Raw genomic sequence first — 27,036 nt, 5'->3', positions numbered from 1 at the left:
TAAATAATTGTACAGAAAGATAAAATTTATAAGGTATACAGAAACAAAAAGTTACGTAGTTTGTTTCTTGAAGTTTTATTATTTTCAGTCTATCTTACCACAGTCTAGATATAGTCTACCTATGTAAGTAAATCATTACACGTAGGTATGTATGTATGTTTAGAATCAATTACTGCTGTACTTACGCCACATTAAAATACGTTTTTTTAATGGGCACTCTAAACATTAAAATTCTTTACGAGTAGGCCCTTCAAGGTTTATTGTTAGCAGTGTACTAACTTTTCTTACTGAAAGGTGGTTTCTAATTCCAGTTTTTACAAGATTCACGCAACTAAATCCTCGCTCACAATTTACAGTATGCAATGGAATTATATAAATCAATTAGAAGAAATTGTTTACTTAACTTACATGAATTACACCAACTCTTTGAAATCCATTCTTGAATAACTATTGCTCAATATCTTTTTGAACATTGCCCATTCCATTAGCATTTTATTTAAATTCAGATTCTCCAGAACTGATTAGTTCATACACATCTCTGATTTCATTTCCTCCATTACCATCTTCGTTTCTGAAGTCCAGTGTGGTTGTTACATTTTTGTACATTTACATTGAAAGTTTGTTGCAATTTTAGAAGTCGAGTAGCAAAATGCTACAAATGCGACTGTGACTTCAATCCTGGTTACAATGCAAGACGAGGATCCACAAAAGATCTCTCCTATATTGCAACTGATCACGGAGTATTAGCGTATTGATCGAACCTTCCTTGAACATTTCCTGTTCATTGGTGAATGAGTATATTCATATGTACACAAAATGCGCGAAATTGCTCCAAAATAGATGCGTGAATACAATGAATGTTTTAATTGGTTATTTTACTATACTTTTTAAGTGCTATAGTTATACAGCGTTTGAATGAGATGAAGGTGGTTTTTTTATTTTAGTAGGTTATTTTACGACGCTTTATCAACATCTTAGGTTATTTAGCGTCTGAATGAGATGAAGGTGATAATGCCGGTGAAATGAGTCCGGGGTCCAGCACCTAAAGTTACCCAGCATTTGCTCGTATTGGGTTGAGGGAAAACCCCGGAAAAAACCTCAACCAGATAACTTGCCCCCACCGGGAATCGAACCCGGGCCACCTGGTTTCGCGGCCAGACGCGCTGGCCGTTATTCCACAGGTGTGGTCATGAAGGTGGTAATTCTGGCGAAATGAGCCCAGGGTCCAGTACCGTAAGTTATTCAGCATTTGCTCTTATTGGTTTGAGGGAAAAATCTCGGAAAAACTTCAACCAGGTAACTTGTCTCAACCAGGATTTGAACCTGGACCCGTTCGTTTCACGTCAGGTGGGCTACTGTTACTCGACAGCGGTGGACGAATGCAATGAATCTGGTGCTCCTACTTACGATAGGCCTATTGTCGCCTACCAAAGAACTTTGTTGTGGGACCACAATCTTCATGGAAACTTAAACCAGTATTCATTTGTCGAATTGCTGGACAGTAGTATAATGGAGTTTCTTTTATGATTTATCACCGAATAAACGACTGAGAATGTGGTTTCAGCTAAATGAGTCATCACGGCGGTTTTTCAAAGATTACTAACATGTTTTATTTGGAATGAATTGGAGACGAAGGAGATTCTCATGGTCCTTACACTCTCCAGATCTCACATCACCCATGTTATCCAACACGTTCATCCACCAATACTTCTGAGAGTAACAAAGAAATACCAGATTCGAATGATGCACATTCTTGAGACAATTGGTGTTCATTATTAATTTGCGTTAGTGTATGAGGAAATGGCATAGGCCTATCACAAATAGGAGATTACCTGTTGTATTAGGAGGAAAGAAACAATAATCACCAATTTATCCATAAAATAATAAAATCAGCAGTAAAAAAGGTCGAATTTATCAGCGATAGGTTTTCATATTTACTACTCAAGGGTAAATGGTGCGACATTGTAGTTATAAATGCTCACGCCCCTACGGAAGAGAAAGACGAGCATGTTATGTGAAACTGTTAAACTCTGAAAAGTTCCTAGTGAGAGAAGAAGCACATACAAGAGCTTTAAAGTTATGCTATTCAATCTTGTTTCCATTCTTTAAATGGCTTTTCTGAAAAATCTCTATTTTTGAGTTCTAATAGTCTCGTCCTGAGCCATCATATAGTATCATACTTATTTTCACATACATTTTATTGCACTAGCTAAGTTTTGAAGGCATGATATAAACCAAGTCGTGTTTATCTGGGAATTATGTAATAATGTGTCTTAGAAAATGTAATCTTTACTAGGTTTGTTCTGCAAAATAATATTACTTTTCTCATTTGTCAAGCGACTTTTGTGTTGCACTGTACAATGGACGTCTGTCTTAATTGTGATCAATTTTGCACTATCCGTGACGCATTTCACACTCATTAGCAATGCACACTGCTCATTCTCAACATATTAGTTGGTGTCATACTTGCTTCCATACGTCGCAAAGAGCGTATTCCGAATCTCAGCGCTGAGCAATCTGATGGCATCACGGTGTTCCGAATTTCACCGATGGAGTCATTGATGCTCCACCGGTGTCGCACCGGTGTCATCAGCTTGCAGAGGTGGTGGCAGTCTCCATCAGCCGCCATCAGTGAATCTGATTTGTTCTTGTATAGGGCGGGAATTAGCAGACGAATGACATCGTGCACTGTTGTGTCATGGCGGTGTGTTCTGCTTCTGCTGTATTGTTTGTAATGAGCACAACGTAAAAACAATATGTTAGTGGCTTATGAGAGAACATGTCAACGGACCAGTTATTACTACCGGTTCAAGAAATTGTTTATGCTCTCTTTTGTTTGAACGAGATGGCAGTACGGAAATTTCGAAAAATTTTTGCTAGCGTAGCACAGACAACTTATACAGTCGCCATGACAGCCATCGATCCTTCCAGCAGTTTTGTTCCTATTTCACTGCAGCGTGACGTCATTGTTGTCCACCGGTCCGGTGAGATTCGGAATACGCTGAAAGGAAATTGAACGAACGACAGACTTCATCGTCCTTAAATTCGGCCGGATGTAATGACGAGGCGGGCAACCATTCGCACTTCGGGGATGAGGTATGTATGTATGTATGTATGTATGTATGTATGTATGTATGTATGTATGTATGTATGTACTATACTTCGGCCAATACTCACCCCGGTTTATAGAGCCTAGAAAAAAGATGGGAAAGAATCTGTGTAACTAGAAGCCTAGGTATTGTTGTTACAATTAAGTCTAAAGCTTTTTTTTTTTTATTATTGGTGGCATCAAAGATCTCAATTTGTCCCTGGCAGAGACGAGCTGTCCCTTGCATTGTGAAGTAAGATAACCCCTCGGAGGGGTAGGGGGAGTGACCGCCGGAAGAAGGGGCATGGGCGCCCCGTGGGCGGGTGCGTTAAGATAGCAACAAAGCGGTTTAACACGCAGGAAACTGGTTATCTTACAAGCACAGCAATACCATCCGCCGAGCAGCGAACGAACCTGCAAACAGGATTTTACAAGCTTCAGATGCTCCGATTGGAAGAATAGGTCGAACCCTTCACGACGAAGGAGACGGTGCGAAAAGCTCTCGCGGTTTCGTTGCGAAACCACTGTGTCAGTTAAAATATTATTTTTGGCAAGTGATTCACGTATTCTAAAACAGCTTATAGATTCAGGATTCCTGACTTTTCCGTGGATAAAACAGCGAATAATAATAATAATAATAATAATAATAATAATAATAATAATAATAATAATAATAACAACAAACAATAATTACTAGTGACCACCACCGCTTCATTGTGCTATTTGCAGCATTTCGCTTCATTTTGCGTCCGTCATTAATACACAGAAATTTGTACTACGTGATAATGTATGAAATCAAGTGATTCGCATCTCTTCCGTAGGTAACGAAAGCGTGGTCGAAATATAAATCGGTATTATTATATTCATTAAAGATAAGTTAATTGAAACAGTAAATGATTTTACATGCACTATCGGTCAAAAGTTTTCGATCAGCTATGAAAAGAACTATACTGTATACTTTATTTCAATGCACAAACACATCGGAAAACTAAATAGACAAACAAAATAAATATTTTCTCTTTCTAGCATTATGATATGATAAAACAAAATCCATGTTTTAACCACAAATCCATAGTTGTGATAGGTGATCGAAAACGTTTGACCGGTAGTGTATCTCGGTTACAAATTACCGTCTTTTTTTTTTTCTTTTTTTTTTTTCGTGATTAAGATATATTGAAAGCTTTCCTAATACGACACAAAAGAATAAGATCATAGCAAGAACTATACTACTTGCTGGGATCATAAAAGAAACGAATATGTAAATGCAGAAACTTCATTTACACCCAGTCATACATTTTATAAATAATTACCAAAAGCAATGCTTCATTTCCGCCCATATGGAAAGAGATACTTAGGACGTCCAAAGAAGATATGGGCTGATAATTCGGCACTGAGAACATAGCAAGTCATTGGGTCTTATACTTAAAAGAAGAAGAAGATGAAGATGATAACAATATTTAAATATATGAATATTAAGTATAGAAATCTAGGGAATTTTACACCTAAAAGCAACAGTTAGGCCTATATAAACAAGACTCGATAGTTTGAGATAGACTATAGTTATGGACTTGGGTGAAAACTGAAACTCTTAGGCTGTAACACCATGAAGTAGTGTATTAAGATATGATCATGTTATGTTCTGAATACAATTTGCTTTCTCCGATGAAAGAGTAATGGAACAGAGAAAAATTCTCTCCGGCGCCGAGATTTGAACCCGGGTTTTCAGCTCTTACGTGCTGATGCTTTATCCACTAGGCCACACCGGATACCACCCCGGCGTCGGACAGAATCGTCTCAGATTAAGCTCCAACTCTTGGGTTCCCTCTAGTGGCCGCCCTCTGCACTACGTCATAGATGTCTATGAACGTAGGACCGAAGTCCACACATGTGCTGAGGCCGTCTTAAATCACGACGCTTATTCCGTCGGATCCCGGCCAACTAGTCACTCATAACGAGTGCACCTCAGCACATGTGTGGACTTCGGTCCTACGTTCATAGACATCTATGACGTAGTGCAGAGGGCGGCCACTAGAGGGAACCCAAGAGTTGGAGCTTAATCTGAGACGATTCTGTCCGACGCCGGGGTGGTATCCGGCGTGGCTTAGTGGATAAAGCATCAACACGTAGAGCTGAAAACCCGGGTTCAAATCCCGGCGCCGGAGAGAATTTTTCTCTGTTCCATTACTCTTTCATCGTATGATGACGCAGAATATCCGCATGGAAATATAATATGTACTTCGGTACATTAAAATAATATATACAATTTACTTTGCTTTGCTGACGATCAGGTATTAATAAATGAAACCGAAATGTAAAACGATAAAAAAAATAATAAATGTTACAATTTTAGAACAGGTGTCTCATTTTAACTATTTAGGAAATATGATATCTTACGAATATAACAAAGACCTTCATATTATATTCTCGAAGTTCCATTCATGTGTGGCACAATACATAGAACTTTGAGAAAGAAAACGAGGAAAGAAACAAAAATTAAATTTTGTAAGTCAATGGCGGTACCTACAATATTACATGGTAGCGAAAGTTGGGTACTAAATCAGAAAGAGGAAAACAGCATACAAACAGCTGAAATGAAGTCCCTGAGAACTACTAAAGGATACACAAAATTAGAAATGAAGTAAAGAAATGGAAATTACCTCTACTCACGACAAAATAAAAGTTTACAAGAAGAAATGGATGACATATTCAACGCATGGAGAACAAACGAATGCCGAAAGTTTTCTATTGTATCGTATTGTATTGTATTTATTTACATTCCATGGTATTCGTACATCGCTTCACAACTAGAATATGGAACATGTTAAAAAATATCTTATAGTACTATAAAGTCTTAATTATAGTCACAGTCTAGTCGAAATATATCTACAGAAGAGTTTTACAATATACTGTACTAGAGTCGGCGGCATTTGAGAAGGCGATAGTCTGCTAGATGCTACGAACCATTTCTGTACGTGTCGTCACAAGCTTGTACAGTAGAAACCATTGGAATCAGTTTGTAAGAAGTGCTTCCCGAGTTCGTTTGTTCACGTGTGAGTGTTTCAATACATTAAGGGGACATCCACTAAAAATGACAACTGTTTTCTTAATCATTTTCTTTCAACCAAATTTTGAGAGCATGTTTAGTATGTACATGATCAACAAAATCCAAATTTTGAACTTCCAAATGTTTCTGGCTTTTGATTTTTGATATTTTTTTGTATTTCTTTTTGAAAATGTTTTCAAACCCAAGTTTTTAGTAGAAGATCTCATTATTAAGCTTCCTTCTTTTTTATTACAATCACAAGACATAAAGAAACATTTTATGCATTCATTTTATGAAATAACTCATATATAGTATTTTTTTTATTTTTTAATTGTTTAAATCTTACAAAATAAATGCATAGAATCATGCAGTTACCTCATAAATACTTGTAGTAAAATTTCATCCAGATTCATTAATGTTTGGCATAAAAAAAGTTGGTGTTGAATGAACAAAAATAAACTTAAGGAAAAATGGAGTTGAAAGTAAAATGAATATTTATGTAATGCATACATAAATTAGATATTAACGTTCTGCTCCGCTACATTCATCTAGTAACTTCAGGGAGCCAAGTTTAGAACGAAAAGGTACTAGATTTGTAATCAGAAATTGGTAAAAAAAAAAAAAAGAATTATTTAATGAAAAAATCATTTTGACAGTTCTTTAAATGCCACGCCCCCTTATAACCTTAATTTTATAAAAATAAACATATTTTTAATCAAAATTGATCTAAATTTATTTGGGGTATAAAAATATACATTCTAAAGAAGTGAAATAGCCAATAAAAATGTTTTTGAAAATTTTCATGATTTTCAGTGGTCTCTCCCCTTAAGTAAAACTAATATAGTATACTATGTGTTATAGTCGCGACGCTGTTATTCCCGGTGTGACTCCTCCTCTTTGCTTACGTCTTAGGAAGTGAAGGCTCTATAAAGTCTAGGTAGGTAGTATCATTCGCCATTTTTGTTCTTTCGTTGCCGAGCTACCATTCGAGGAATCTATTTGCCACACCTTTAAACATTATCATGTCGTAGCTCCTATGATAATAAATCAAACGCACTGTAATTCAGCAAATAATTGAGCGGCAAATAACGTCTTCGTGTGCTTTCTGCGAACGCCAACGAAAGAGCCAAAATGGCGGGCGATTATATTAAGTATTTATCGAGCCTTAAGAAATGAATAACGTCTTTATAAGCGAATCACAAAACGCACACGTTTAAATGTAGCCGACCTGTAACGCGATTGGCTGCCGGAAATTAGAGCGACGGAACTATATTACAAACCAGTAGGATGACGAGAAACCGGAAGATCTAGACTACGATGAACTTTGAGTCGGAACAGGATAAACATCCTATACCATGAAGATGATATTGATCATGTTATTATGATGGTACCGTAATTAAAAACATAGATTCAGCATTCCATGGGAATCACACCTATACAAGAAGTCGTGATCACCAGGTTGTGCGCCGGTTGATCTCCACCCCTCAAAGCATCTGTAAACAGATACATTACTTCCCCACATCGCCCTTGTGCAGGGAAGCATGTAAGTTGTGCGATAATGGATAAATGGGCTCATTACTTGGTCTGCACACTGGAAAACGCGACGTTTAACTACTGCTGAGCTAGCAAGCCACCCTCGTGCGGACCCCCTGCCTGGACCCATTGCTATACACAGCATTCCACAATCAAAATCCCTGGACACTGGCACATAAAGTGTTCCCTTTATTTCTTTCTTCCTGACAAGTACAAAAACATATCTGTACGAGAAATCCATATCTCTATCACATGTTATTATGTGGCCGGGTCTGTGGCTCAGCGCTAGCTTGCTGGTTTTACATCACACTACACGAGTTGAGCCCCCGTCTTGGTCATGAAGGAACTTGTGGTGGCCAAAGCGGACATTGAATAGAGTTTTTTAGAGTTACTACCTTTCCTTTTACATTCTATAGTCCGGCTCAGCTTACTTAATACCCTAAGCCTTAATTAAAAAAAAAAATAAACATATTTGTAATCAGAATTAAACTAAGTCCATTTGGAGTATGAAAATATCCATTCTAAAGAAGTGAAATAGCCAATAAATATTTTTTGGAAAATTTTCCTGATTTTCAGTGGGGCCTCCCCTTAACAAGGTTTGGATAATGATTTTTTTCGTTTCGAAACACAGCTTATAAATATTAATCTATCCATCTCTTCCTCGGTCGTCCAATCGGTCTGGTTCCTATTGGTCTATGCTGAAATACGATTCTAGGTAATCTATTAGTCTACCTTCTTACGTTCTAGATTTATGATTTTCTCATTTCCTCCTATATGTTTCTTTATTTGCAATAATGTCTCGCACTCTGAAATGTTGACGGTTATTTCTAATATACTTTCCCTTCTGATCACTCCTATCAGTAGTCTCAAAAATCTAATTTGTACGGCCCTATGTTTAAAGTTACCGTAGTTGACTAGTTTCGGCCTGGGGGCCATCTGGATGATCTTCGTGTCTTCTGTTGTTTTCGTCCGCTGTGGGGGTGCATTTGTATAGTGTAGTGTGGAGTCGAATAATGAGTGTTCTGAAATTGAGTTGTGTGTTAAGAATTTGTTGTGGGTGTGTTTTTGTGACCTGTGTATTTCATACTGTACTCCAACCAGGAGAAAGTCTCAGGGGAATGAGACGCAGCGGAGTAATGCTATGAATGAATGTTGATCTCATGAGATGTCATAAGGTCACACACGAGGGTACACGCATATCTATTGGCTAACTCTCAAAGCACAAACGATAACACTGATACATTCTTATACTACCCTAGTTACAAAATTAGATCACAGTTAATCTCCTGGTCTTTTAATCCCTCCATACAGGAAATAACATGTGCAGGAGAGCACATCTGACGTTAAAACGGTAATACTATATCTTATCTACTTCGCTCCAATAGATGACGCAATAGCAATCACATTCCTTTCACGTTTGATCTCCTGATTGGAGAACACTATTGTTCTAATGCAGTGCTGTAGTCGGGCCGGTACGCCGTAATATCTAAAATAAAAACTCGCTGTTACCGTACCGGAAAAAGTAATATAAACTCGAAAATATAATTATTAATTATGTTTAAATAATCTTTAATAGAGTTTTAAATACAGGATGTTAGCTATTTGAAAAAACATTTTGATTTTAATATATGGCATGAAAGTAGTGGCTGGCATCTCATATCCTTTGCTTAAACGCTTGCCCATCCGTTGTTTTATCGAAAACCGTGGTCTGGCACTTAAGAACTTAGTTGTGATTGGTTAATTTCAAGCTTGAATATTGTCTTCATATAGCATATTTATATAAGTAATTAACACTAACTTCATGGCATGGCGCCTCAAGAAATCTGCTACACTGATTCACTAATTTCAAAACTTGCGTAGAGTTAGTTAGTTAGTTAGTTAGTTAGTTAGTTAGTTAGTTAGTTAGTTAGTTAGTTAGTTAGTTAGTTAGCTAGTGGGGTTTAAAAATGGCGCATCAGCTACTATGGCTATTTGTGTCCTTATCTAAAATCCTTCACAAAACAAACACAATACAATAACCAGAATGGTTAAAAGAACTAAAAAACGTTGTCACGGTTAAAACGAGGTAAACAACTTGCGTAGATGCCTTCGCATAACATTAATTTTATGATGTGGCGCCTCAAGAATTCTGCTGCACTGATTCACTAATTTTAAAACTCGCTCAGACATAATGCTAGCAATTTGCTAGAGGAAGGAAATATTGTTACTATTCGTGCGTTCTTGAATGTGACTGAGCATTACTATAGTGAACGATATTTGCACTAAGAAAAAAAATATTCTCCTAGTAAAATAGTTCTTAGGCTTTTGTTCCTAAAAAGTGTTGAGCCAACAGTGTCAGAGATTAATGTCTTGCCTTATATGCAATTGTGGCTGCGACCTGGAAGGAGATCTGCAGAGGCGACTGTATGAAGAAGTAACCTTGGAAAGAAGTGCAGTACGAGTCCATACAGAGTCTAATCTGACCAAGGAAATTTCAACAGTATCCTCTAAAATTTGTTTCCAACTACAGCACTGTTCTAGTGTATTTAGTTTCTGGTTTTTCGGTTGGATATAATGTGTCTGTGTCTATGTTGCTGTAGGTGTGGTTGGCGTTTGTCATGTGTTCTGGGTATGTGGAAGTGTTGTATGATTTGGTTTTGGTTGTGATGTGTTCAAGAAACTAAACTATAACATCGCATACAGAACACGAAACACTCTACAAAAGCATCTCAACACACAAACAAATATAATCTCACAGGTGTATACAAACTCACATGCAATAGCTGCAGAATTTCTACATCGGACAGACAGGCAGATCATTTCAAATACGTTACAAAGAACACATCATGGATTTGTTCTCCATGTTTGTAGATTTGGGAATCCTCCCAAAAAAAGATTTCACTCGTCGTTGAAAACTTTCGTCTTTGTTCGTGATTGGACCCGCAAACCTTGGTTTAGCGAGATCAGATAATTTTCTAGGAAGTTATATCCTAATGATGATTCAAACGAAAAGTAGAGTATGCCTACTTTGGTTTCAAATGTCTCGCTATTTGAAGAACATGATCTTTGAACTGCGACCCCGGACGAGTAACGTCATAAAGTTTCTACGCGCTAAACCTCCTTGCAATAATATTTGTTCTCAAGTTTGAGATAAGCCAGGTAAGCAGAGTTTTTAACCACCTCCTACACACCGATCTCAGATAACCTGGAGAAGATGTGTCTATTACGTCACTGACAGTCCTTACGAAGGAGTGAAAAGTACCTTCAGCGATGCTGGCAAGGCGTGTGGGTCTATAAAATAATCCATTGCTTCAGATGAGACACTTGAGTGTCTGGATAATTAACCAAAGTTTCTTAAAACAGAGAAAGACGGAGAGAGAGAGAGAAGATATGAAGAAGTAAGGAATTACAGGAGAAGTGCGTAGGCCTATAATACATTTTACCTTCATGAGTCTTCGCAACACAATTATGGTAGATTAGAAACACTTTGTAAACGAAGATATTGACACGCATTTTTTGGTGTTGCTCAGGCGGCAGGTGCGTTTACCTGCCAATCCGCAGTTGCTCTAGAAAGTGAGTTCGATTCCTCATGGACCGAATACCTGGTTGGGTTTTTTCCGAGGTTCTCTGTCCCGCGCCGTAGCGTCGTGGTCTAAGGCAGTGGTTCCCAACCTTTTTTGACTGACGACACACTTTACTGAACGCCCACGAAATCGCGACACATTTATTTCATTTTATTGATAGAAATAATAATAATAATAATAATAATAATAATAATAATAATAATAATAACAATAATAATAATTAGTACATTTCTTCTGGAGAAAAAGGTGGTGGAACTCTGTGTACACTTTTCTTTTCTTGTGGATTCCACTTCGTAATCTACACAACGATACTGACTAGCTTTTCGCTTCAAGCCCTGTCACCTGCATTATTTGTTAAAAATATTGACTACAAAAGTTTCTTTATTTTAACAGTTTTTCTTTGACTAAGTTCGTTAGTTTATTGCCTATCGCCTTTTTACTTACAGCGCCAATTTTTTTTTTTTTTTTTCAATTATATTTACATTATACAGATATAGGGTTCGCATGACGTTGAACAGCCACTTACCACAAAACAGAATATCACGCGTTAAACAATGGACAAACATTTGTGCTCACAACTATAGTCTCTAAGATATAGCAAATCTGCGCGCCTAAGTCGTTGCGTAGGCCCAAACCGCAATCGGCATCTTTGCATGATTCAACTGTAACGTATATTATCCGTTTTTGCACAATCGTGTTTTTTTTACAGCTATTATTTTTAGGCCTTGAAAGTTACAATTCCCACACAGAGACTTGTTGCTAGGGAAACTATTCTTCATAAAATAAAACTATACTGAAATAGACCCATTACCGTACACATTGTTTTTTTTTATTTAACGACGCTCGCAACTGCCGAGGTTATATCAGCGTCGCCAGTGTGCCAGAATTTTGTCCCTCAGGAGTTCTTTTACATGCCAGTAAATCTACCGACATGAGCCTGTCGAATTTAAGCACACTGGGCCGGAATCGAACCCGCAACCTCGAGCACAGAAGGCCAGCGCTATACGAACCACGCCACCCAGGCGGACACTTATTGTTAAATGTTATGTTTTGTTTAACGATGCTCGCAACTGGAGAGGTTATATCAGCGTCGCCAGATGTGCCAGAATTTTGTCCCACAGGAGTTCTTTTACATGCCAGTAAATCTACTGACATGAACCTGTAGCATTTAAGCACACTTAAATGCCATCGAACTGGCCCGGGATCGAACCCGCAACCTTGGGCATAAAGGCCAGCGCTATACCAACTCGCCAACCAGGTCGACCACTTATTACAGTATAGTTTTGCGGAGGCTTTCTTTGCCGCATATCGTATTTTGCATTGACAATTTAGAGCAATATTATTCCAAACAGTAAACTTACTGAAATTCTCGCACTGATTCTCGGCAATTGAAAAAACTTGCTCTGCTCGTATTTTTCAAACTTTTCCTCGATTTTGTAAAAAGCACTTTCCAACCTTGTATTGTAATATAGACTACCATTACATTGTCCTATAGCACTGGCAACGTGAAGTACAGGCTTGAGCCTAGCCGCCATTATATGGAGATCAGCTGATTCACACAGGGTAAGATTGGAAGTACGCTAGTAGGAACAGTGAGCAGTTAATATTTTTCTTTTTGTGAAATTTCGTTACTCGTGAAATGTATCCTTATTATGTATTACATTACATAAATTATTATATTACATAAATTATATATTACATAAATTATCTTTCTATCAACGAAAATAAAACCATAATAATTCCATTCTCATTATCTGAAAAAAATTAACAAACCTCCTACATCTATATTAAGTATTAAATTACATAACTCTGATTGTTGCCTTATACAATGTAAATGTCCGATTAAGGAGTCCTCTGAAGTTAAGTATTTAGGCATAATTTTCGACAATCAATTAAAGTGGAACCAACACATTAATTACCTTTGTAATAAATTACGTAAAATAATATATTATTTTGTTTTGTTGAGGAATTACTTGTCAATAAGTTTATTACGCACAATATACTTAACTTTATTTTATGGAATTATAGGATGGGGTAGCTTATATAAATCCAACTTTAATCCACTTTATTTATTAAAGAAGAAAATAATTAAAATATGTCTTCATAAACCCATTCATTTTCCATCTCAAAAATTGTTTTTAGACTTTTAATGTTCTTGAAATAAGTCAAATTTATTATATTGTAGTAATAAAATTCATACATAAAAATCGAAATAATTTTGAATTGTATTCTCATAGTTATGAAACAAAAGGTATGAATTCTTTAAGATTGTTTGAATCAAAATGCAACACTGCTACAGTATTTAATCATAGTAGTAATTTAGGCCCAAGAATATATAACAAATTTATATTTAAATATCCTAATCTTGTCAATTCTAATAGTTTTAGTATTAAATTTAAAAAGTTATGTATGGATTTTATAAAAATTGAAAAATTGTAAATTTAAATTTATATATTCTTATTGTGTAGTAGACATAAGACAAATTGTATTAAATACTTCTTAATTTCAATTCAGGAATCCGCCCCTGAACACGAGTTCTACTATTTCAGGGACGAGCTAAAGTTTTTCTGTATACGGGTATATTATATTTTATGTTAAAATTATTAGCAAAATATATAAATAAGTAAATAAATAAATAAATATGTGATATTTGTGATTCGTTGTTAAGAACGCTATCGGGAAATAAAGTTTGTGTACGTAGTTTGTAAAACTACATACTAAGTCATATAGGCCTACCTAGTGCATTCTAGTACATGTGTGCTCTATTTTCTTGAAGGAGTGCAAGTAGTTAACAATGATAGTATGTTACAATCATTGATAAATTAACATAAAATCATGAAAAATGAAAGAGGAAATGTGTTACGCTCTATTTACATCAGCTGTTTCATCACCTATCACGGCTCATGAGAATGTTAGGGATGTGAAAAGAAAATCAGAACAAAAAAAAACTCTGTGTTAAGAAACATACTGTTAATAGGATAAAAGTAAATAAAAAATATTTTTTTTTTTGTTTCCTCAAGGGATCTCCGCTTTCTGTGCTGATTTCTAGATAAGAAATCATCAGACATTTGCTACAGCAGATGTAGCGGCTTAACAGCCTCTTTGTCAAACTTTAGGAAGATAATATAGATCTAATTTAATTTTTTCTATTCCATGGTTGAATGCAAGTTTGTTTTTAGTACCGTTAAGACCTGAGGAAGACATATCCAATGTTGATGTTAATGCGGAAATTGTCACCGCGGAAATTGTCACCACAATAATTTTCAAACTCTTGCATAGTTTTAAGAGCGAATTCTCAACCTTAACTTCTTGCTTCAAATGATTAACAATATGATAATGTACTCTATGTTCTCAACAACTTTTCCTAAATTTGATGAAGCATTCGTTTGTGAAGCAGGAGACTACCCGAGTCAACATCAAACTACTTTAATAGAATTGTACAGTTTTTTTTTCTTTGCTTGCATCACTTCCAAGCAGAAACTGCTCAACTTCCAGCAATAATTTGGAAGTTTCTGCTTTAAATTGGGAACCAAACAATAACTGGAATTTCTGTTCGTGATTTCAAAGAACAGACTCCTGTACCTCTGCTCCACTGGATCAAATTACTCTGATGAATTGTCTTAAGAATCGTCATTATCTTTTGAGAAATTTTCTTCTCTTGGAATTCGCTGATGAATGAATTTCTACAGAGGTTTTTTTTTTTTTTTTGATTTAGGCCAGATTTCTTGGTGATTGTTTCTACAAAATTGAATGCTTCTTTTGTGAGCCATAACCATTCTATGAGTTTATACGAAGTGAAGAGTAATATTTAATATCGTAATAAACATTATAGATTGTTTTATACAATTTAATGGGCGCTGTATCATGTAATGTGTGAAATCTGTAGAAATCAGTTTATAATAATTATTGTTAGCCTATTATATTTATTATTTTATAATCCCGTGAAAGCTTTGATATCTTTTGATCAGAAATAAAATGTCGTAAGATGTACAGTTCCCTTTTTAAACCCCACAGCTATTATCACAGTCTAGTATAGGGGAGAGTTGGGTAGTATCGGACATTGGGTAATATCGGACAGTGATGTTTCTTTCATCTACCACCAGATGGTAGTACCTAAGTGACATGGTTACGTTTCTGTATGCGACATCTGAACACTGCTACTACCATCTGGTGGTAGATGAAAGAAACATCACTGTACTACCATCTTGTGGTAGATGAAAGAAACATCACTGTCCGATATTACCCGATGTCCGATACTACCCAACTCTCCCCTATACAGTCACGAAGCTTGAGTTGTGAGGGTGCTAGGAACAATAAACTGTGCCAGTACTATTTCGCATTATCTGTAATGAAGCGATATTAGCGATCCTAGTGGCTAGCAACTATCTATGGATGCATATTTACTACGTATTGAGCTTCGTGACTGCATATACTAGACTGTGCTACTACCAGAAAAGATAAGGATGGAGACTCCCCTTCTAACCGGAAAACATGCGGCATATATTTGGGTAATAAAATAACATCGGGATCGTATTTCTAAGAAAGATATGCGAATTGATTAGTCATATGTGCTTCAAGTTCAGATGCACAATATAGTGTCACTTCAGTGCAAAAAAAAGTTGGTGAGCTGATGCTCAGTTGTTGAGTGAGGTCATGCGTATGTATGACCCTTATATGTAAGGACAAGAAATCATTTCTCGATCAATTTGTCAATGCGTCGTGAGACGGAACAAGGAGCATCGCAAAGCAATTTAGGTACAAAATAGGCCTTTCGTGCAACCATTAGGGAATGTGTCAGTGCCAATTGTGCTGCCCTGTCAAGTCATATTCACCGTCCACTGCATTATGATTCCTCTCTAGCCATCAAATCCGCTGTTTGCCGTACGCATTGATTTACATGAGTCATCATGTCGCCGTCAGGAAAGAAAGAAATTGTTGGACTTCGATGTCTCTCTTGCAGATTTATGGAGTTATATAGAATCCACAGTCACTGCCATCTACTAATCTTTTGACAAATCTCCAAGAACTCCACCACGACGGACAATCGATTCGTTGTCGTACAAAAACAAATGATTCCCTACAGAGAAATAGAAAGACAGAGGTTATAATGGGAGGTGAATTTTATTGTGAAAAGTATTGGTGGAATGACGAGGGAAAACGGGAGGACGCGGAGAATACTCACAGTGGAAACTTCTGACTTTTCTATCGCCGATATTTGAACTCAAGTCGTAAGCCAACACTCTACCAACTGAGACACCAACGTGGCTATAGGGCTACGACATAGAGGACTGAGATTGAAAAAAAAAAAAAAAAAAAAAAAAAGGTTTGTTAATTTTTGACAAGTAAACGTTTACTTTTTGTGCTAATCGAAGAGAAGCCATCACCAGACAAAATTTGAAACTATTTTCCCGACCTCACACCCTATGATCTGTATCTGTCTACTTTGAGAAAGTTTAAAAAACAATTTGAAAAGAGAAAATTCTCTCATAAGCTCTCAAGAGCTTGTTCGTGCAAATTCTAACTTCTGAAGAATTCCAAATTATGTCTATAAACAAGTAGAGAACAGTTCCTTCAAGTGTTATGATATGGAGTATAGACGAATATTGCTGTTCATGTTACTTATTTACTTTCCAGAAATTTCGCAGGCGGAGCGATATTAGTTGCCGATAAGCGACCTGTTTCAAACTGCTTCGTAGCTTAAAAATATCACCTTACTGTTATAGTCGCGTCGCTGTTATTTCCCGCGTGACTCCTCCTCTTTGCTTACGCCTTATTAATGGTGAAATTATGTTCTAGACTTCTACAGTGTGTGTATTAATAGTAAATTAGGCGATTGCGATCCATATTTGTGTCAGTTTTACTCGGTCAGGAACATTCGAATTCAGTTCACATCAGGTTTACTGTATTATTATTATTATTATTATTATTATTATTATTATTATTATTATTATTATTATTATTATTATTATTATTTTTATTACCATCATCAAAATATTTTCTTTCGCTGCAATATAAATCACGCAAAATCCTTTAGGAAAAACAAAAAAAATATTAACAATGAGAAATATTATTTTTCAAATTGTATAGAAGCCTAATAAAAGTTTCAAGTTTGTCACATTATTGTCGAGATAAAATCTTGTACTTTTACTTTCTTAGGAAGAAATGGGCATGAAATTAGATGTAGAAAAAGAACGAAGTAAACAGGACTCCGGGCCTCCACCTTAGAAAACATAAGGTGCATCTACACGATTCAACTTTTCTTTCAACTTTACGCATTCAAGATTGATATTTAATATTAATTAATGTATAATATACGTACGTAGTGAAGATAACGTTCAAAACGGCGCACTATGCAGACACAAAAGTAAATCTTCATGCATCCTAATTGAACGCTCGAGTCCACACCTGTGGAGTAACGGTCAGCGCGTCTGGCCGCGAAACCAGGTGGCCCGGGTTCGAATCCCGGTCGGGGCAAGTTACCTGGTTGACGTTTTTTCCGGGGTTTTCCCTCAACCCAATACGAGCAAATGCTGGGTAACTTTCGGTGCTGGACCCCGGACTCATTTCACCGGCAATATCACCTTCATATCATTCAGACGCTAAATAACTTGGGTGTTGATACAGCGTCGTAAAATAACCCAATGAAATGAAATTGAACGCTCGTTTTAAACTTGATTCTTACAATATTCTTCCCTGATTGCATGGGTACGCGCATGGAAAATTGAACCACGTAGATGCAGCTACAGTATATGGCACTACACTGACATCGGATATAGTCCTACTCATATCTTACGAAGGTTTCAAATCGGGGTTTAAGCTAGAAAATAAATAATTGTCGCAAAAATGCACAAATGAAAAATTTTATTTGTGGAAATTGCGAAAAGCTTATGCAATATTATTTAATAATTGTACACAAAGAATATAAAGTTAATGAAGAATGCAGAAACAAGAAGTTAAATAATTAGTTCCTTGGAGTTCAATCCATCTTACCGCACTCTAGATATACTTATTCTATGTACAAATAAATCATTAGACGTAGGTATGTTTAGAATCAATTACTGCTGAATTTACATCACATTAAAATACGTTATTTTATGGGCATTCTAAACATTGAAATCCTTAACGAGTAGACCCTTAAAGATTGATTTACTTATTCATTCATTTATTTATTTATTTATTTTTTCTTTCTCTTCTACGGAGAAGGGATCCGAAGGGTTACACTGCAGTCTGAGGCAAGATTTATTGTTAGCAAAGTGCTAACGCTTTTCACTGAAAGGCGGTTTCTAATTCCAGTTTTTACAAGATTCATGCAACTAAATCCTCGATCACAATTTACAGTATGCGATGGAATAGTATATAAATCAATTAGAAGATTGTTAATTTAACTTGTTAACTTACAAGAATTGTACCAACTCTTTGAAATCCATTCCTTAACATATACTGCTTAATATTTTTTTGAATATTGCCCATGCTATTAGCATTTCATTTAAATTCAGGTTAGTTCATACGCATCTTTGATTTCATTTTCTTCATTACTATCTTCGTTTCTAAAGTCCGATGTGGTTGTCGCATTTTTGCACAGTCATTGAAAGTTTGTTGCATTTTTGGAAGTCGAGTAGCAAAATGTGACAAATGCGACTGTGGCTTAAAACCTGTTTCAAACCCAGGACTGTAGCGTGCACACACCGTTAAATCTGTATACCTTTGCCGTTGAGTAAATCGCTGCATTCGCTCATAGCAATGTAAAGACTGAACATTTTTAATTATTTGGAAACTCACGAGTGGATAAGGAAATACGTTCCACCCATTTCATAACTGGAAAGGGTACAATTTTTTTCCCAGACCGACCTACTGTCTGAGCAGACCAGTCTTTTGACATGTGGTGCAGTTCGGAGCTGTATCTGTACAATGTGCAGTATTGAGAACCAACTTTTCCCCCCACCCTTACTCTCATCGTCTCTCTTTATGTTTACTTGGTAGTAGGGTGACGCAGTAGTATGGGAAGGAAGCATAAGCTGACAGGGTCAGTGGCAGGGGAAGAAGGATACGCGAATAGTGGGGAGGAGAGGACAGAACATGATTGGCGGGAGTCTTGACGAAAAAGGAAGAAGCTTAAATACACATAAACAGTCATACAGTAAAGTTCTAGTTCGGCTTTGATCGTGTGTGCATGTGTGTTGCGCTCTGGTGACAGTGGCTGGAATGTATAAACAAATGACTCTTAATCGAGATACCACGTATTTCAGTGATGGGTTTCTGAGTGATGCAAATTGTACGCTGTGTTTTTTCTGCTAATTATTGACTGTTTTTCTTGCAATGCTTCACCAGAGAATACGTGGATTATAAGTTAAACTAATATTGATGTGGCACAGTACTTTAATGTGTGTTTCACGCGAGGAAACTACTTTATATATCGAAACTCGTTTCACCGGAAGCACGTAACCAAAACATCGAATTTGGTAAGTTTTTATAATTATATTGACTGGCAAATATCATTACCACAACCGGCGTAGCTCGATTCCCGATTGGACTGATTACCTGATTGGGTTTCCCGAGGTTATCCCCAACTGTAATGCGAACATCAATTGATCACATGGCGAATTCTCGGCCTCATCTCGTCAGATATCAACTATCACCAATTCTATCGACAATAAATGACATCGTTAAATAACAGACTGAAAAAATGCCAGAACATCATTATTTATTATTTAGTTATGAAAACTTATGCTTATAATATGAATAATAAATAAATGCGAAAACGTAAGTACTTATGCTTCCGTAATTATTTTCGCCGATTAAAACATTTTATTGAAATGAAGTTTCGTCCGATTGAATGTTGTTTGAATTCAATACATCTACTTTCATGTGTTTACAGTGAAAATCGTTGAATTTATAACCTCATGAGTCCTGAGAGTATAGCACAGACTAGTATATACAGTCACAAAGCTCAATACGTAGGGAATATGCATCCATAGATAGTAACCACTAGGATCGCTACTATCGCCTCATTACAGATAATGCGAAATAGTACCGGCACAGTCTATTATTCCTAGTACCCTCAACAACTCAAGCTTCGTGACTGTATATACTAGATTGTGAGTATAGTATACTATACCATACTTCATAACTTCATACATGATTATGATATAAGATGTATGTGCAGAGATCTAATTATAGTTTAATATACCTGCATTTGTGCCGTAACTGTAACCTGTAGAATTTTTTCAGCATTTTTCCTCATGTCAGTGACTTTTTTTTTTGAAGTGTAAAATTATATTTGACTTTAAAAATAAAACAAATGTCTGAGGACTCAGGAGGATAAAGGATTTCTTTTTTTGTGGAGATGCAGTTGATCACATATACAGGGCATAACAAAAGCCTAAACTACCAAACCTAACTTGTCACATATTCGTACGTATAGGCCTATACAAGGTGTATAAGCGGAGTAAGAAGTGAACTACCTTAGAGCTAATTTAGCCTATTTTTTTTTATCAGGTGAGGATGTCATGGGAAACATCGTGAAACCGTAATCAGGACCGGATTTAGGTATAGTCACAGTCTAGTAGGCCTATATACAGTCACGAAGCTCAATACGTAGTAAATATGCATCCATAGATAATTGTTAACCACTAGGATCGCTAATATCGCCTCTTTACAGACAATGCGAAATAGTAACGGCACAGTCTATTGTTCCTAGCACCCTTACAACTCAAGCTTCGTGACTATATACTCGACTGTGGTATAATGCCGCCCCTAGGTAGTGCTAATAATTTGCCCCCCCCCCTCCAACTCCACAAATAATTTATAAGCAGTTCTTATCCAGGTCATGTTTAGTTTAAATTAGTTTTAAATGAAATGTTACAATTCAGAAAACAGTTTAGCCTACTGGAATAAAAATACATGTATCTTACTTGTGAATTAGCCTATAAAGAATTTCTTCGCGCTTTCTTCACAAAGGATTGATGATGTCATCAAAGTCGATCTGACGAAACACATCAGACTAGATGCAAAGAAATACGTTCAAACTTATTCATTGTTGAAACTATTTTATTTGTGGTTTATTTTTAAGCATTGGTGTCGTTGGAATAATTCGATGGCTAAGAACCAGACTATTTTATAACAGTCTTTCCTTGTCTTTCATATAATATTGTTTTAATTATATCACATCATGCAATTCATAATATTTTATTATGTTGCTTTTTATCTACGTCTTTATGCTTAAAGCATTACCATATGCTAATTAGACCTGAAGATGCCATTTAATGGGCGAAAGCGCTAGTCATATTTGATTGTGTAATGACCTAATGTAATTTCTTGTATTATTTATTAGGTTAAAAAGACAGTTATTGAAGGATTATTATACTTATTCCATTTCCATGTCCTTGTCAGCATATAGGCCTATCAGTCGAACAAAACTGTAAATATTACTCCCCATAAACTTGCCACGAGCTTTTTCAAAGTGTCCAGCTTTGAAAATCGGGAACTTAAAATGGGTATCCTAAAAAGAAAAATATTGAAACGGACTTGGAACAGTCTGGGTCTCAGCCATCTAATTATTATTATTATTATTATTATTATTATTATTATTATTATTATTATTATTATTATTATTATTATTTCTTACTTCGATAGGAAGTAGGCCTACAAGATAATTTGAAGAATGAACTCCAACTCTTTGCGGAATTAATCTTTCATATTGAATTATATGTGCAACACGTTGGAATGTGATTAAATAGTATTGTTGACGATATATGTATATTGGAAATGTAGCTGAGAGTTCTGGTTACTATTCATAGCGATAAATAATAAACACACATCTAATTTGATTTTCAACAATGCATTCTTGCTTATGCAAGCAGTAAAATTTAAGCAGTTACTAACATGGTACCGATATTACAATATGCAGCTGCACAATTTCGTTTTACGCCGCGACAATGCGATAATAAAACAATATCCGACTCCCACAAGGTGTTCAAGAACAAACTTCACAAAAGATTTACCAGCAAGTGTTTTAAAAACAAATTTCACTGTAAAATGAAAATGGGGAAAAAAGGGAAAGAAAAAAAAGGCGACAGAGAATATGCCGCCACCTGGAAATTGCTGCCCTAGGTTATCTAGGCTAGGCCTAAATCCGGCACTGATCATAAATGGAAAAGAACACCAAAGTGCGCAAGAAAATTCTTGTTTTACCTCAAAACTGTGCTTTGAGTCGAAAATGCCTTTCGATCTACTACAAATAGAGTTGCCCCAATTTTTATAAGCAATATCGTTTATAACGGATCTTAATATTTGATATCCCAAAGGTTGAAGTAATTTTACGTTTAAAACATTTCGTACATGCTGAATTTTGTTAAAGACTATATTCGCATACCGTTTCTAATTGTTTTGTACAGATGGCTTTCATTTTTCCAGTCATTCAAGTTCAACCATGTCTACCGCTGTGGGGTAACGAAATTAGCATGTCTGATCGTGAAACAAGCGGGCCCGGGTTTAAATCCTTGTTTGGACAAGTTAGCTGGTTGAGCAAATGCTGGGTAACTTTCGGCGTTGGACCCTGAACTCGTTTTGCTGGCTTCATCACCTTCACTTCACTCAGACGCTAGATAACCATCGCAGTTGATAAAGCGTCGTAAAAGAAACCAATAAAAGAAGTTCAACAATTGCTCGTGTTACACATGTATGGAAGTACTGACTTTCCTGAATGACATCATGAGTCTACTCTTAACCGAGGTCGATGAACCGATAAAAATACTTAACCAGGGATTAGGTTCAATTTTAACCGGTAGTTATAATAACCAACGTTGATGCACGTGGTCATGAATATGCAAATCCGCAAGTTAATTAAATTTTTTTCCACGAAACTGGAGTTCTCAGACGCAGAAATTAAAGCATAATTACTATGAGTAATATAGAACGAAAAGTAGCGTAATTGTGGATATGTACGGGTAGATCTACAGTATTTGAATTGATACTGAGAAGCATGTGACCGCAATGTGGACGAGATAAAATGGGTGGGAAAAATTCAGCGTTTTTCAGAGCGAGACCTCCATCACGATGTCAGTAGTTTTATTGTATTTCCATATAGGCCTACACACAAAGACGAGAGTGACGTTGCTGAATTATTAATTTCTTATCCACCCAGCACCACAGCCGATTACGAGCAAAGAACTTCCGTCAACCCTCGTAGTGCATTTCTTTAGTTTCTTAACCGGAAGGGGGTCATTTATCTCTCTTCGCCTTTACTTACAAAACGATTCTGGACCCGCCACGCTTGTAATCAAGTCCCCGGTTTCCTTCCTTTCCGAGTGCTGTTGGCCTGTAAGGGACACAGAGATACTTTTCGTTAGGAGCTCCTACCAGTGAACGAAAGGCTGTTGGCGTAATAATAACGCAAATTGCAGGTTGGCATGAGTGACACAAATCTAAGTTTTAAAATCAGACAAGATAACGGAGGGAAACCTGCAGTGTGGTGAAAATTTGTTGAAGTATTTAATTATAACACGTGATATATTTTCAAATTTCAGAAATGACATTGGTGAAACATTTTACTTTTTTAGACTATTACGCCAATAATAATAATAATAATAATAATAATAATAATAATAATAATAATAATAATAATAATGGCTTTTAAGGAACCCGCAGGTTCATTCCGGCCCTCACATAAGCCCGTCATCGGTCCCTATCCTGTGCAAGATTAATCCAGTCTCTATCATCATATCCCACCTCCCTCAAATCCATTTTAATATATATATATAATATATATAATATATAATATAGTCTATAAATGTTATTTAGTCAGCTGTCCGAAGATAGGTCTGAACCTCACAAGTGATAACAGGAAGACATCACTTATGAGGCACCTAGGCCAGGAGATAATGGGATAGGGTGGCCATTTCCTTTCCCCCTCCATTGTATACATCGCTGATTATACTAGTTACACATTACACTAGCCAGACTTCAGATGCATGCAAACAATTGTTCTTTCTCTGACACATATCGTCAAGTGAGGTGTACTACCTGATAATAGATGTACTTATCAACCATAACCTTAATCAGAGGAGATATACACAAATGGAACACTACTTATTACCAATCCTGATTAAAATAATAATTCGTCAACCTCTGGCTTAATTACGAGGAAATCTGAAACAGGACATTCTTAAACATAGTACGAAACAGACAAGGCTGTTCAAATATAAAGAAAAATCTCCCAAAATTAAAAATGACAGCAGCTAAAAACGCCAAAAGACAATATAAGTCGTAATTTCCGCCAGAAAATCCGTCACCCGGCAAAGACATTATTTTCCCGTCCGCTACGTTGAAATTCCGTCAGTTTTAACTGAATTTCAGTTGGCAACACTGCTAGAGTCTCTTACAACACAGCGTGCACCCGTGGCTGCTGGCGGGTAAGCTGTCTCCCTATCCCTTCTGCACGACGGGGCATATTATGTTGCACTCCTTGCACTCTACCCATTGCAGCGAGTTCTGACGACCACTGGTCTACATGAAAGAAAGATGATCAAGCAAACAAAATGCGAATTTCTTGGCAGGGTATACAAATATTTGCGAAGAATTTGAATTATAACAACTAGTAGAATAAAACGACATTGAGTTTCATTGTTAGCGTACAATATCGAGTATTTTGGGGTTAATTTAACAATTTCAAAGTTAAAAAATAGCTTGTAAAAAGAAAATGTGCCACGTATTTTTCTGAAGGTAGTGGATGCTTAGCTTACGGTGAATTTTTATCAGTATTATTATTCATTATACCGTAACACTTTCAATTGAAGAGACTATTTCTTCAATACGTAAATTTTGTCATTACCAAGAAGCGTCCGGCGAATTTTGTTCACAACTCCTTCTTTCAGAGACTGCGATTTTATCAAGAAAATCGGTCACATGGGCCCTCGGACTATACTTATCTAATGAACGAAGTCATGTTGAAGGTATAATTTCACTCCCAACTGGGTGGTCGTTCATACCTCGGACCTGATCGTAAGCGTGGTTAACTGTTGAATTATTGCGATGTATCGAAGTACATATGATATTTCCGTGCAGAAATTCTGCGTTATCAAATGATGAAGGGCTCATTCCGTCGTATCCCGGCCACTTAGTCACTCGTAATGAGTGCACCTCTGCACATTAGCGTGTTGGATGTCTTCACACACAGTGCATGAGGGTTGGCCACTAAAGGAAAACTAAGAGGTGGAGCTTAAACTGAGAGGATTCAATCCGGCACCGGAATTGGAGTCCGGCGAAGCTTAGTGGATAGAGCGTCAGCTCGTAGAGCTGAAAACCCGGATTCGAATCCCGGTGCCAGAGAATTTTTCTCTGCTCCACCGATCCTTCATCAACTGTTGAATAGTCAGTAACTACTGTACTTAAGAAGTTCGAATCCATATTTTTCTACTGGAAATCACCAAATTTTTAAACTCTAGTGAAGTTTCCAAGACATTTGTAGAGAAATCTTATACAAATCTTCGGAATTCGATTCTCAGTTTCTTTGTTGAATCTCATGAGATACTCAGCCACAGTCCCAAAGCTACAACATACTGTATGAAAGACATACTCTTGAGGTCGTCAAATATCTGCCATGAAGTGTGGCACATTCCTCTCGTTATAATTACGAATGATCTCACTGGCAGCTCGTAACATCGAGGGGAGATGTTTGCTAAACAAGTGTTAGGGTCCCGCCCATCTGAGTGCTATAACCTCTTCGTTTCCCAACGCTTCCATCAGCGAAATGGCCTATTTTAAAGGGACTGCTCTTCGAGCGAAGACCTTGGTCATTTCCCAGAATTGCATTTACAGACTCAGGTTTCAAGAATGTCTCCATTGGAATTGAAGTGACTTGTGACTTTTCATTTAACCGCAGGTCATGAGTATGACTAAATACACTGCAGTTCATAGGAAATTTTGTATTTCGTAATTGGGAGTTACCAGCTGGAACTTGATTTACTCCAATGAAATGCATAATATGGGACTCCTACCGAGTATAGAAAGTACAGAAGTGGCAAAAAAACCGGTCCGACCCTTGTAACTGATTTCAGAGCCTTGTTCATTCCAGAGCACGATAGACTGGTAACTAAGACTTTCGTGGTTCGAATCCTGCCTGGGAAGGAAACTTTTTTTTTTTTTTTTTGTTCCTTATTCAAATTTATTCCCAATACTTTTGGATTGCTGGTAAAATTCATGTTCTGGGAATAATAAGTTAATTAAGTAGTAAAATATCGCTGCAATCGAAAAGTATTGGGAATAAATTTGAATAAGGAACAAAAGAAAGTTTCCTTCCCAGGCAGGATTCGAACCACGAAAGTCTTAGTTACCAGTCTATCGTGCTCTGGAGTGAACAAGGCTCTGAAATCAGCTACAAGTGTCGGTCCGGTTTTTTTTGCCACTACTGTACATACTTCACCGGACATGTATTGTACAAAATGTGTAAGGGTAAGTTTCAACGTTACTTGGAGATATTGTTCTTGGATTCGAATCCTGTCTTGATCGTGGATATATGATATCAAAATGTCGCCCGAAGTAGGGTGATCAGACGTCCTCTTTTGTCCCGACATGTCCTCCTTTTTAGGCCTTTGTCCGGGATCCAGGCGGATTTAAAAAAAATCAAGGAATCGTAACTTGTTTGTCAGACATTTTGAAATTATCTGTTGACGCGTATTTCAAGTAATTTTCCTGTAGGTGGCAGCAGCATCGACAGAATATACTCTTTGCCAACAATTATAACTCTCTTTGCATACAAAGTAATATTAAATTCACAATTTGTGCGGTCTTTTTTGTATTTTGATAATAATTAT

At 36.7% G+C, this 27,036-nt stretch overlaps 1 protein-coding gene across 11 annotated transcripts in view; it reads left to right on the top strand.

Annotated features, from left to right (window-relative positions):
• The window catches only part of LOC138701991 (nose resistant to fluoxetine protein 6-like), a 1,327,025-nt gene that overhangs the window by 490,611 nt on the left and 809,378 nt on the right, over positions 1–27,036 (top strand). For 4 of the 11 annotated variants that reach the window (XM_069829540.1, XM_069829532.1, XM_069829513.1 and 1 more), the window contains exon 1: positions 19,377–19,686. The exons of the other annotated variants lie outside the window; for them this stretch is intronic. The gene's annotated coding sequence lies outside the window, so the exon portion shown is untranslated. Of the gene's footprint in view, positions 1–19,376; positions 19,687–27,036 lie in introns of those variants that run through there. 11 annotated transcript variants of the gene reach the window in all.

Source organism: Periplaneta americana, chromosome 1 (genome assembly GCF_040183065.1).
Source record: "Periplaneta americana isolate PAMFEO1 chromosome 1, P.americana_PAMFEO1_priV1, whole genome shotgun sequence".
NCBI classification, from domain to species: domain Eukaryota; kingdom Metazoa; phylum Arthropoda; class Insecta; order Blattodea; family Blattidae; genus Periplaneta; species Periplaneta americana.
This window is presented reverse-complemented; position numbering and strand designations above follow the sequence as displayed.